At 46.8% G+C, this 13,682-nt stretch overlaps 1 protein-coding gene across 1 annotated transcript in view; it reads left to right on the top strand.

The window, feature by feature from the left end:
• SGTA (small glutamine rich tetratricopeptide repeat co-chaperone alpha) overlaps positions 1–6,935 on the top strand; it is a 119,749-nt gene extending 112,814 nt beyond the window's left edge. The window contains exon 12 of the mRNA XM_078670724.1: positions 5,330–6,935. The gene's annotated coding sequence lies outside the window, so the exon portion shown is untranslated. The remainder of the gene's footprint in view (positions 1–5,329) is intronic.
• Positions 6,936–13,682: the final 6,747 nt, after the last annotated feature.

Raw genomic sequence — 13,682 nt, 5'->3', positions numbered from 1 at the left:
ACTGAGATTTGCCATAGACGAAGCGCACTACCACTCCACATCTCTGGCCTTCGGACTGAAATCCGCACCAGGGGTCTTCAAGTGCCTCGCAGCAGTAGGAGCGCACCTACAAAGGGAAGGGATTCATGTATACCCCTACCTCGACGACTGGCTAATGAAAGCAAGTTCCTACAAACAATGCTAAAGACATGCACTGTGGGTCACACAGACGCTGACAACTAGTATTCTCTATACACCTCAATCCTCAAATCGTCAATGCAACCAGAACAAGTGAAGATCTTCCTAGGCACACAGATCAACACCATACAGAGCAAGGTGTTCCCCAGCGACAAGAGAACACTTGCCCTGCTGAAGGAGACACGTCTATACCTGAAGGGGCGAGCTCTGACAGTGAGGACAGCGAGCAAGATCATGGGGATGATGGCGTCTTCATACACCTAATTCCCAATATACGACTCCACATGAGACCATTCCAGAAATGGCTCCAACAGCAATGGTCACAAGCTATAGGGAGTTGGGAAGATCTAGTGGTTGTAACGCCCGCAGTGCAAGAGGAGATAGCGTGGTGGAACAAGGAGAACGTAACCAAGGGGGAGCCTTTAACACCACCAAACTCAACAGTGACCATCACCACAGACGCATCTCAGAGGGGATGGGGAACGCACATGATCCAGCTCAAGGTGCGGGGTCTGTGGACTCCAACAGATGCGATCAAGCACATCAACTACCTGGAACTAAAGACCGTGTTCCTTGTCCTAAAAGCCTTCCAGAAACAACTGTACAACCAGAGAGTGTTGATACAAACCGACAACAATGTCTACATCAACAAATCAGTTGCACTATCCAACCTAGCGCAGGAGATCTGGAGATGGTCCATCCCACTAGAAATAAACCTCTTGGCTATACACCTACCAGGAAAGTACAACGTGGAGGCAGACAGACTCAGCAGACAGACATCAGCATCCCACGAGTGGGAGCTCAATCCACAGGAAGTGCAAAAGCTATTCAAAAAGTGGGGAACACCGAAAATAGACCTATTTGCAACACACCAGAATGCAAAATGCCAATACTTCGCATCCAGGCTACCAGGGAAACAGTCCAAGGGGAATGCCCTATGGATAAGCTGGTCGAAAACATTTGCCTACGCTTTTCCCCCGATACCACTGATACACAGGGTACTCAGCAAATGCAGAACCAGCAACATCACACTGATTCTGGTGGCACCACAGTGGGCCAGACAGTCCTGGCTCTCACAAATAGTGGAGATGGCGCAGGAACCACCTCACATGTTCGCAAAAAGAAAAGACTTGCTCACCATACAAAACGGGGAGGTACTCCACCCAGAGCCAGAGAGCCTCTGCCTGGTGGCATGGCTCCTGAAGACGTAGAGTTTTGACACCTGAAACTCCCAGAGAGCACGCTGCTGGTGCTACGGGAGGCAAGTAGACCTACCACACGGAGGTGCTATGTGGCGAAATGGAAAAGATTCACACAATGGTGCATCAGGAAAAAGCTACTCAAGAAAATGACCAAGGAATCAACGGTGCTAAAATATTTAACACACCTGCTAAAAGCGGGCCTAACCTCTACCTTGCTGAGGGTGCACATAGCAGCGATATTAGCCTACACAAGAGGAGAGACGGGAAAGAGCTTCTTTACATCACAAGTAGTAAAGAAATTCATGGAAGGGGCTAAAAGTATCGCCCCACCAAAGAGGATGCCGCCACCGGCATGGAACCTAAATGTAGTCCTAACAGAACTTATGAAGGCGCCTTTCGAACCCATCCATAAGACCTCACTACAAATGCTCACAATGAAGACAGCCTTTCTACTGGCAATCACCTCGCTACGCAGGGTAAGCGAGCTGCAAGCGCTAACACTACAAGAACCCTACATCCAAATACTCAGTGACAGGGTGGTAATGAGAACGGACCCACACTTTATGCCAAAGGTGGTGTCAAGGTTCCACATGAACTAAACAATACAAATACCAAGCTTCTTTCAGAAACCATCCACAAGCGCGGAGAAAGCACTGCACACTCTGGACGCTAGAAGAGCAGTAATGCATTACATGGAAAGAACTAAAGAACACAGGAAAACAACACAATTCTTTGTGTCCTTCACAAGCAGTTTCCTGGGTAGACCAGTAACAAAGGGCACCATTGCACGATGGATCGCACAAACAATACAATTCTGCCACAAGCAGGCAGGTCAAGAACTAACAGAGGGGGCACAAGCCCACTCTACTAGGTAAAAGGGAGCAACAATAGCCTTCCTGGCTAACACACCCATACAAGACATATGCCTGCGGCAACATGGGTTTCAGTGCACACGTTCACTAAGCACTACTATGTGGATATACAAATGAACAAGAAAGCACAAGTAGGACAGAAGGTGCTTTCACATATATTCAACAACCAACGTTCATCTTCCACCCAGCCGCCACAAACATAACAAACCGTGCAAAGTCTATGCACTCCAGAGGCATTCCAGAAGCATATATCAGGCAAGGCTGTCCTAGTCCGCACAGACAACATGACAGCCAGGTACTACATACAAAAACAAGGCGGGACACATTCTCTGCAGCTCTCTCAACTAGCATAAAGCATATGGAGATGGGCTATACCACGCAACATTTTTCTCGTAGCCCAACAAGTCCCGGGAGTCCAGAACAACATAGCCAATCTGTTAAGCCATGAAGCACAACAGATTCACCAGTGGGAACTTCATCCCCAAGTCCTTCAACCATTTTTTCAAATGTGGGGCCAACCACACATAGATCTCTTGACCACACACGAAAACGCCAAATGCCCAAGCTTTGCCGCCAGATATCCACACCCATTGTCCAAAGGCAATGCAATATGGATGAATTGGAAAGGCAAATTTGCATATGCTTTTTGACCTCTCCCACTAGTGGTGCGCAGACTACAGCAACACTCTCTCATTCTAGTTACTCCAACTATTGCCAGACACCGTGGTACACCACATTACTGGAACTGTCAGTAGTTCCGCACCAAAAACTGCACCTCTCCCCACGCCTCTTAGCCCAGAACCGTGGAGACATCAGACACCCGGACCCAGCTCAGCTCAACCTTGCGATCTGGCTCCTGAGGTCCTGGAATTTGTTTACCTTGCCCCATGACTGTATGAACATTATTAAGGAGGCTAGATGGCCCACCACCAGAGCCTGCTATGGAGCTAAGTGGAAAAGATTTGTCATATATTGTCATAACACCACCATCAATCCCCTAGATGTGTCTATCCAACACATCATAGGTTACCTACTACATCTCCAAAGGTGTAACTTAGCCTATACTTCTATTAGATTACACCTCGCTTCTATGGCAGCCTATTTACAAAACAGACAACACTTATTACTTTTCAGAGTCCCTGTCATCAAAGCATTTATGGAAGGCCTCAAAAGAATAATTCCTCCCAGAGTACCACCCTCACCTGTGTGGAATTTAAACATAGTTCTCACAAGACTAATGGGTCCTCCCTTTGAACCTTTACATAAATGTGAGCTACAGTTTTTAACATGGAAGGTTGCTTTCCTGGTGGTCATCACTTCTCTTAGAAGAGTTAGTGAGCTACAAGCACTAACTATTCAGGAACCTTTCTTACAAATGCATCATAATAAGGTTGTTCTCCAAACTAATCCTAAATTCCTCCCTAAATTTATTTCCCCTTTCCACCTCAATCAGTCTGTGGAGTTGCCAGTGTTCTTCTCGCAGCCACAGACAGTCTTAGAAAGAACTCTTCATACTTTAGATGTGAAAAGAGCATTACATTATTACATTGAGAGAACACAACCGTTTCGCAAGACCAAACCATTTTTGTAACTTTCTCATCACCACATAAAGGCGACCCCATATCAAAATCTGGGATAGCGAGGTAGATTGTTAAATGTATACAAATGTGGTATCACAAAGCAAAACGTACCATATCAGTTCATCCTACAGCCCACTCTACAAGAAAAATATGGGTTTCAATGGCCTTTTTAGGGAACATTCCCTTAGATGACATCTGCAAGGCAGCTACATGGTCTACACCGCACACATTCACAAAGAACTATTGTGTAGACGTGCACGCAAAACAACAAGGTACTGTGGGCCAAGCTGTACTCAAAACACTATTTCAAACTACTGCAACAGATACTGGTGGTCGCTGCTAAAGGGACAGTACTGCTATGCAATCTATGCATTGTGTGTGATCTGCAGCTCATATGCCTCGAACAGAAAATGCTACTTACCAGTATGCATCTGTTCTTGGCATGTAGAGCTGCAGATTCACACACGCCCACCCGCCTCCCTGGCTGCCTTTACCTGTTCCAGTATTATGTTATTTAGATACAGCTTATATGGGCATCTTTTCTGTTTCTCACAAAACTCCATAATTTCCCTGCTGGCGAAAAACAATCTGAAGAAGGAGCCGATGCCCATGCGCACTATTGTCCAGAAGAGAAGTCCCCTATCTTGTGACTTCCAAAGACTTTTCCAAGACAAAAACAAGTGCAAACATCAGGGACCAACACCAGATGGCGATCTATGCACAGTGTGTGGGTCTGCAGCTCTACATGCCAAGAACAGATGCATACTCGTAAATAGCATTTTTCTTATTACTTCTTAAATTCACTTACTCCGCCTTAAAATTACCCATCCCAACGCCCTAAAAAAAAACTTTATGCCCATTTTAAATAATTCAGAATTTCTGTGATAAAGATTTGTATTGTAAACCTACCAAAAAACGGTGGTATTTGGCTGTGTTGTAATGACTTGTGATACTTATGTGCATAGTAATGGCTGTTGTAAAGCCTGTATACTGGTTTTGCCCGATTCCATGGAGTTTGCTGCTGCCGTATACACCACCTGTGTAGAACCACTCTAGGCAGCTCGTGTTGGGGCCCCGGGTCTTCTACTGCAGCAGAGCAGGCCCTTGAAGCATTTGAAAGGAAATGGTCTAAATCTGTACAAAGTGCTGCCATTCAAGTGATCCTCTTGCTGTGGGTGCCATAGGGAGGGCATTTATTTAGATTCTGAAGAAGAGTCTAGCCAGGGGCGCAGCGACTCGTATGACTGAACCTTGATTGGTTCATACAGCCACTGGGGAAGAACACGCAATTGCTTGCATTCACAATGTTTCTGTTCTTCTGCCGTGTCTGTTGGAGCCATCTGTCAAGATGTGAGTGTTGTAAGAAACGTGTTGAGCGTCAGAGGGAAGGACTGGGCTTGATCGAAGGAATGGGAAGGACTCTGGGCCTTGACTGCTTGAAATATCTTGTGGATAAAAACTGTCAAGTATTTACATTCCTATTGTTTCTGTTCAACAGCGATATTCGTGGGAGGCGTCCTCATGATGTGAACTGGAAGCCATTTCTGTTGCCATTGCCCCTGCCGGACGTCCAAGCGAGGGAAAGGACATTCTATCGCCAGGAGCCGCATGTTGAAGACTGTTCTTCCCAGCCCTCAACAGTCACTCCTTTTTTGAAGAGCCAGCAAACTGTACAAACCAGCAGCTCATTCTCTTTCGACTAAGTTTTTGAGGGTAATGTCGATTATTTTCTACGATCACCTCTCTTCCTCTCCTTACCTCACCCTGTTTTTAAAGTCCACGCACTGAGCTCCTTCTGCTCAGATAAACCATTTGGCAATTGAAAGTGTTCCACACGCAAGATTATGATGTCTCGCCATTGACAGACGCTGCACAGAATCTGCACCCCGCTGTGTTTAGCCTTGACTTATAAACCAAGCTTGCCAACGGTCTCAGCATGCTGTTTTTGCAGTGTGAGGCACTGTGTGCGAGGAGTCTGCACCCAGATATCTTATGCCTTCAAATCTTCGACATTGACCTATCATCATTGCTGTCAGCAGTCTTGGAATGAGCTACAGCTGTGTGCAAGCGGCGTGGTTCAAATAAATGTTTTTGGGGGGTTACAGACATCTTGTGCTGTGCTGTTATTTGATGGGCAGTTTGCCGCTCTAGTAATGCATCGACTGGTTGATATGCTTGCTCGCAATTGTCTGACAGTCTTTTCTGGTGAGTATGTCAAGTCTGGACACACTGTCTTTTACTGAACTGCACATAGAACAGCTCTGGAGCATCAGTCAGTGATACAGATTGAAGACAATGCTGCAGGATCATTCTTCTAAGTAAAGATCATGACCTGCCAGTCCTTCAACCAGGGGCACAGCACATTTGGCTCTCTGTGTAGTCTCATTTCCAAATCATGCCCTTGATGCCCCTGAAGGGTTGTAGAACAAACTGAGATGAGATACCTTACACAAAGGTACATTGTTTTGTGGGTAGGGGGGGTGATGAAATGCAGAGGTAGTATGGGAGGTGGTGCTAACTTCTGAACCATGATATTGATGAAGTCATTGAGGCCAAAGCTTCTTGTAAGTTGTAAAACTGAGTTTGCTGAGATGCGAAGGATTTTGAAGGACTAAAGTATCGGACATCCCTTTATGCACTCAGCTGAAAACCATCTTCATTGTGCACTTTTCTAATCATGAGGTAACACCAGTCTTTCTGTGGCTGCACACACCTCTCTGTCTGAGTAAATGTACTGTGTTGTGGAGAAGGCTGTACTGTACCAGGTACATGAAACTTGCAGTCTGATGGTCAGAGACATAAATCCCATTAAGGCTAAATCTATTTCAGCCTAGGAAAGAGCGCGACTTTGCACCCTTTGATTTGTCTCTTGTCTGTAGAGCCCTCTGGATCACGGAGTATGAAATTCAACAGTCTGTTTCCTCCTGGTCCTAATGTAACTCTGATGAAGAGGAAGACATCGCTCGGACATGATACTGAAGCCAGTTGAGAGCCCGGGTGATTTAAGGCACTGACAAATAGACGACCTGCGGTTGTTCTTTCTGATATAATTTGTTACAAATATAAAATAAAAACGTAATAAATGTCTATAAATGCCAAGCTTTGATCAGTTTCTGCTGGATACATTGGTCTTTTCTTGATAGTAATTTTGCAACATGATCCTGTTCTAGATTCATATGTCTTCCATCATCCCGCCATCTCATCCCCCATCTGGCATTTTGATTTGGAAGTGCGTCTTCTTTACATGCACAAGGTGTTTTGGGGCTAGAAAGTAGTTGGAGCTAATATGACGCATGAAGGCATTGGGCCAGTTGCAAGTCAATGTTGACGCGATCATCAGTTTATAGTTTCCACCATTGAGTTCATGAGCAAATGTGCAGACGGAGTAATCAAGTGATAGAAAGTGCTGTATTTACATGCAGTAAAAGCTCCTTGGGAACTAGACTGAAGAAGAGGACGCTGATGCTCACTGACACTTGCCTACAGGTCATCCAAGCAGGAAAACTGTGTTGTGTAATTCTATACTATCTGTAACTTCCGTGTGCTGTATATCTGATCTTCAAATAATCAATGCAATTAGAAATTCATATAGAATGACTTCAAAGATTGCATCCGCCTTGTGTTTTTCGCTTCATTTACTGACAGGGCTTGTATAATTTCTGTCTCCATATTGTAGGTAACGATGGGTGGATTCTCACCTTGGGCGTCATTTGAATGTTTCCCATGACCGACACTGAGGCCATCTGTCTTAGATGCTCAAAATTAATAGCTGGGGATACTGGCATCAGAGATAGCTCGCACTGCTGATATGTCCACTCCCAACTCCTGATGTCATCATTTGAATGACCCTGGATTGGGGAATCGCGACTGACCTGGAAATACAGAGTCTGTTTCCACACAATCTTGCAGATTCTGCAACATTTACCTCAGACATTTTCCAGAGCAGTTGGAAACATTCTGGTGAAACCCTCTGGTTTTGCCAAGTGCAGTCCAGCCACTAAGTTCTACTTATCTAGTAAAGAGATAGTTTTGTCCTGCGCCACAGGACCCAACAGGACATTGAATGATGTTCTGAAGTCACTTTCTGCATCCACAGCGCGCTCAAGATGAGTTCATCCAGATCTGATGGTTGGCCCTGCGCTGTTAGGGATAGCAAAAAGCTAAATGCTGTGGAATCCTTTGTGGTTCTGAACGGCGTATAGCAAACACCACAGACCTCTTGAACAGTGTCACCCCTCAACTGTGGAAAGATACTGAAAAACTCTCACAGCATTTATATAAAAAGCCTGAAACAGTTATCAGTCATGGGGAAAAGCTGGTTGCAAGAAAGTTTTTGGACTCCCTCTATTCCATTCCATGATTGATGACAGATCCCTTCTGGACTCATCCTGATTTTCCATTGATGACTGCACAATTCTGCCTTCCCAGTCTAAGTCACTTAACTTGTTATTTGACAGGAGCACCATTTTTGCCTGGTTTGTAGATAAAGCACCAGGGCACACAAAAAGATGAGGTCACTGCACGAGCCTATGGAGGCCCTGTAGTAAAATTCACCTTTTCATAGATAGGTCAGCACAAGCCCCAAGGTCGATGAGCACTTGCCAATCACGGCTATCGGCAGATATCTCGTTGTGTGGGAGCCACAGCCTTCAGCACCATGGTAGTCTAAGTAACAATCTGTTCGAGGCATGTGGGCTGCTGAATTCACATCTTATGCATAGATCGCCACCTAGTGTTGGGTCCGAATGATTGCACATTGTTGTCCTGGAAGAGTCTTCGAAGTATCACGAGATAGGTGGCTCCTCCCCTGGACTACAGTGCTCATGGGCATCCTTTCCATCCTCAGATTGTTTTTTTCCGCCATTGGGTTCGGATGTACTTTTCTTTACTCAAGTTCGGAAACTTTTCTACAAGGCCAAAAGGCCTTCGGGGTCGTCTGTATTGTTATTTCGATCGGTGCCGAGTTCTTGTTCCAGTTCTTTTCGAAGCAGGACGTCGAAGAGAGCCGCGTGGCCTTTTCGACACCAGAGGCCCGATCGTCGATGGAACGGAGCCCGTTCAAGCGATACCCCCTTTGTAACTCTAAATACCCGCACATCGATGTACACCCGGTGTGCAACAAGTGCTTATCACCAGACCACAACGAGGACAACTGTCTAGCTTGTGCTAGATTCCGGTCGAAGAAGACGCTTAGGCTCCGACATGCAGCAAGACAAACAATGACGAAGCCAGTGCCCGACCCGGTGATTAACTTCGATGAAGACTACGATGAGGTCGTCGAGACTGAGGATCCGGAACAGACGTCGGATCCAGGTTCGGAGCACGACTCCAACTACTATGAAGACGACGAAGAACGCGTCGAAGAAGAAGAAAACGTCAAAGAGGTAAGGGACGACGTGTCCCCCATCGGAGCCGTCGATGACGACTCGAGTGATGAACCAGGCCCAAAAGTGGGTACTGGGCCCCAAAAAGACACTCAAAAACTTTCAAAGGCTCAGGTCGAGGCATCGCCAAAAGGCCTTAGCCAAGATCTTAACAAACATTCTATAGCCCCGCGTCTCGGCCCGGCTAAGAATACATCACACGAGCCATCGGTCGCCATACAGAGAGCGAAACCGAAAGCTATCGAGGCAAAAACGAAACCGAAACTGCTGAAGACAGTCCTCGGATCGAAGAGTGCGACCACATCCGATTCGACGTCGAAGAAAAGTGTCGACGACCCTGCGGGGTCGACCACAAAGGGGTCGAGCCAAATATTGGTGCGCTAAAGGCCATAGCTAAAGCCAAGTACGTCGAACCGACGAGGTCGGCGTCGACGGACAAAGACACAAACAAAGGACTCGAGTCTCGGAAGGCCCTCGAACCGAGGCACCTAGTCAAAAAACAGCTCGTCAAAGCCCTCGAGCCAAAACCAAAAGGCGCCTCGAAGGAGCAAGTCAAGTCGAACAAAAAGAGCGCGCCTCCACCGCAACAAGCACCGAAGTCGACGCAAGGCCAAAAGCACGACGACAGGGCGAAGTCCGTCGGTCCGATATCGATGCCGACCCCAAAGCCGCCGATAAAATTCGGGCTGCCCCCGACTGCACGGCCTAAGGCAATCGATCCAACAACAAGGATCGAACCACCCAAAACTGTGTCACTTAGAAAAAGGAGTCATCCTCTAGAAGAGGACGTTATGTACCAGGAGCCCTCCTATGATGATCAGTCAAAGCTCCACATCGACACCAACACAGGCAAACTTACTGTTTATCACAGAAAGGTCAGGTCAGAAAATCCTCTGGAATCCTATAAAATCCCTCTAAAGAAGAAAAGGGATTCTTCAACATCGCCTGTCCATTTTGAACCTGTAAGGTACCATGGCCAGGACACTTCTGCAGGCTCACGCACACGCTCTAATGATGATATAGGGTATGACTATGATGAACAATATAGTTACCCTGCAGGAGATGATCAAGATGACCAGACTCAAGCCTGGACAGACACTATCGACCAGGGGGAGTCACAAACTATCCCTGATACTCCTTATCCTGTAAAAACTTCGCCAACAGAGGATACAGCAGCGTTTAACGCATTAATAGAAAGGGCAGCACATAATCATGATGTGGGCATGCATGCTGACCCAATTGAGGAGGATTTCTTGTTTGACACTTTCTCCACTTCAGAGAAATCAGTTAAAACATTGCCAATGTTAAAGGGTGTCCTAAAACACGCAGGAGACATTTTTAAGGAAACCACAAGAGCAAGGGTTGTTAACCCTAGAATTGAAAGAAAATACAGACCGGCGCCTGTGGACCCTACATACATTCGGGGACAGTTGCCGTTGGACTCTTTGGTGGTATCCAATGCTCGTAAACGTGCCAACTCCCAAACTACTGGTGATGCTCCTCCTCCAGACAAAGAGTCTAAAGTATTAGAAGCTTCTGGAAAAAGGGTGGCTGCTCAAGCAGCAAACTTCTGGAGAATTTCCAACACACAGGCCCTATTAGCCAGATACGATAGGGCACATTATGACACATTAGAGCAACTGCTACAACATTTGCCTGATGTCTACAAGGAAGGAGCAGAAACACTAATACAAGAAGGGAAACTAATATCCAACGCATCCATTAAATGTGCGCTAGATGTAGCAGACACTACAGCCAGGGCCATCATCACAAGTGTCATGCTCAGAAGGCATGCTTGGTTGCGCATCTCCGGGTTCAAACAAGAGATTCAAACCACATTATTAAATCAGCCTGTAAACCCTGATTTTTTTATTTGGTCCTGATGTGGACACAATCTTAGAAAAGATTAAAAAAGACACTGAGACAGCCAAATCTATGGGGGCCTTGCAGTCCCAACAATTCAGAGGAGGTTCCTTTCGTCGCTCCAGTAACAGAGGGGCTACAAGAGGCCAGGCGTCCCAGCAAACTCAATACAATAAAGGGAACAAGCAAACCACCTATAATAAAACAAGCAGAGGTGGATACCGTGGCAACAGCAGGAAAGGCAGAGGACGAGGGAATAACACCACCAGATCCTCCACCAATACTAAACAGCGACGCCTTGTTTCTGCCCCCGGAACATGTAACACCGGTCGGGGGCAGATTACAATAGTTCCTGCCAGTCTGGGAAGGCATTACCACAGACAGGTGGGTGAGACAACTTATTCAGTACGGTTATTGTCTAGAGCTAACCTCAACTCCACCCAACATACCCCCAAAACACCGTCCTATGTCCGCAGAGCACATAGACTTATTGCAGCAAGAAGTTATCAGCATGCTGCAAAAAGGGGCCATAGAACTCGTCCCTATACAGGAACAGGGTACAGGGGTGTACTCTCTGTACTTCTTAATCCCCAAAAAGGACGGGTCTCTCAGGCCAATACTAGACCTCAGGCCCCTAAACCAATACATCTTGTCAGAACACTTTCCCATGCTTACTTTACAGCAAGTTCTACCATTACTCAGTCAGGGAGATTTCCTCGCAACACTAGACCTAAAGGATGCGTATTTCCACATACCAATACATCCAGCACACAGGAAGTATCTCAGGTTTACCATCCAAAATCAGCACTACCAGTTCAAGGTACTGCCTTTCGGGGTGACAACAGCCCCCAGGGTGTTTACCAAGTGCTTAGCGACAGTAGCTGCGCACATACGGAGAAACCATGTTCACGTCTACCCCTATCTGGACGACTGACTCATCCAAGCGAAGTCAACCCAGCAATGTGCCAGTCACGTGTCCCGCACTATTCACCTCCTACACAGCCTCGGATTCTCATTAAACTACCCAAAGTCTCATCTTCAGCCCGCCCATGTACAACAGTACCTGGGAGTAACAATAGACACTTTGGCGGCAAAGGTGCAGCCAAACTCAGCAAGCATCAACAGCATTCTGTTACTCATTCAAAAATTCAGACCCCAACACTCGCTCCCAGCAAGAGTGTTTATGCAGTTGATAGGCATGATGGCCTCCTGCATCTTCATAGTCCCTCACGCAAGACTACACATGCATCCGCTTCAGGAGTGCTTAGCACGGCAGTGGAACCAGGCTCAGGGACATTTGAAAGACCTAGTGTTGGTGACCGGTCGCGCATACAGCTCTCTGCATTGGTGGATACCACAAAACCTTTGCAGGGGACGACCGTTCCAGGAGCCTGTACCACAAATAGTGCTAACGACGGACGCATCTCTCCTAGGATGGGGAGCGCATGTCCTCCATTACACAGTGCAAGGACTATGGACGACACAGCAAAAAAGGATGCACATCAACCTGCTGGAAATGATGGCAACCTTTATGGCAATGAAGGCGTTCAAGGTACATTTGTGCAACAAAGTCGTGTTAATCCGGACGGACAACATGACTGCCATGTACTACATACAGAAGCAGGGGGGGACACACTCTCCACAGTTGTCCCATCTAGCGCAAAGCATGCGGAAGTGGGCCATTCAGAGAAACCTCTTCCTCATGGCGGAACACCTCCCAGGCAAGGACAACCAGATGGCGGACCTGCTCAGCAGACACAGCCACCAAATGCACGAGTGGGAGATACATCCCTCAGTGCTGCAACCGTACGTCCAGCGGTGGGGTCACCCAGAAATAGACCTGTCCGCCACAAGGGAAAACGCAAAATGCCAAAGCTTCGCCGCCAGGTTTCCACATCCGCAGTCTCAGGGCAATGCGATATGGATGAACTGGTCAGGCAAGTTTGCGTACGCTTTTCCCCCAGCCCCGCTCATACCACTAGTGGCACGCAAACTGTGACAACACTCAATGACACTGATCCTAGTTGCTCCAACATGGGCGCGACAACCATGGTACACCACGTTCCTAGCACTTTCCGTGGTTCCTCATCAAAGGCTGCGATTAACACCCAGTCTTTTAACGCAGAGCCATGGCGACATTCAGCACCCAGATCCGCAACAGTTGAACCTTGCGATCTGGCTCCTGAGGTCATAGAGTTTGGTTACCTAAACTTGCCTCCCGACTGTATGAATATTGGCAAGGAGGCCTACAACCAGAGCATGCTATGCGGCGAAGTGCAAACGATTTTTCATGTATTGTAACAATAATGACATAAATCCGCTGGATGCATCTACTCAAATCATCATATGTTACCTCTTACATTTACACAGATGCAATATAACTTACAGTTCCATACGGATACATTTTGCTGCGGTGGCAGCTTATCTTCAGAACAGGCAGCACCTTTCACTCTTCAGAGTGCCTGCTATTAAAGCTTTCCTGGAGGGACTTAAACGAATCATTCTTCCAAGACACCCACCTTCACCTGTCTGGAACCTCAACGTGGTTCTAACCAGACTAATGGGACCACCTTTTGAACCTCTACATTCCTGTGAGATACAATT

Source organism: Lissotriton helveticus, chromosome 12 (genome assembly GCF_964261635.1).
Source record: "Lissotriton helveticus chromosome 12, aLisHel1.1, whole genome shotgun sequence".
NCBI lineage: Eukaryota > Metazoa > Chordata > Amphibia > Caudata > Salamandridae > Lissotriton > Lissotriton helveticus.
Note: the sequence above shows the minus strand (reverse complement) of the source record. Positions and strands in the feature narration are given on the sequence as shown.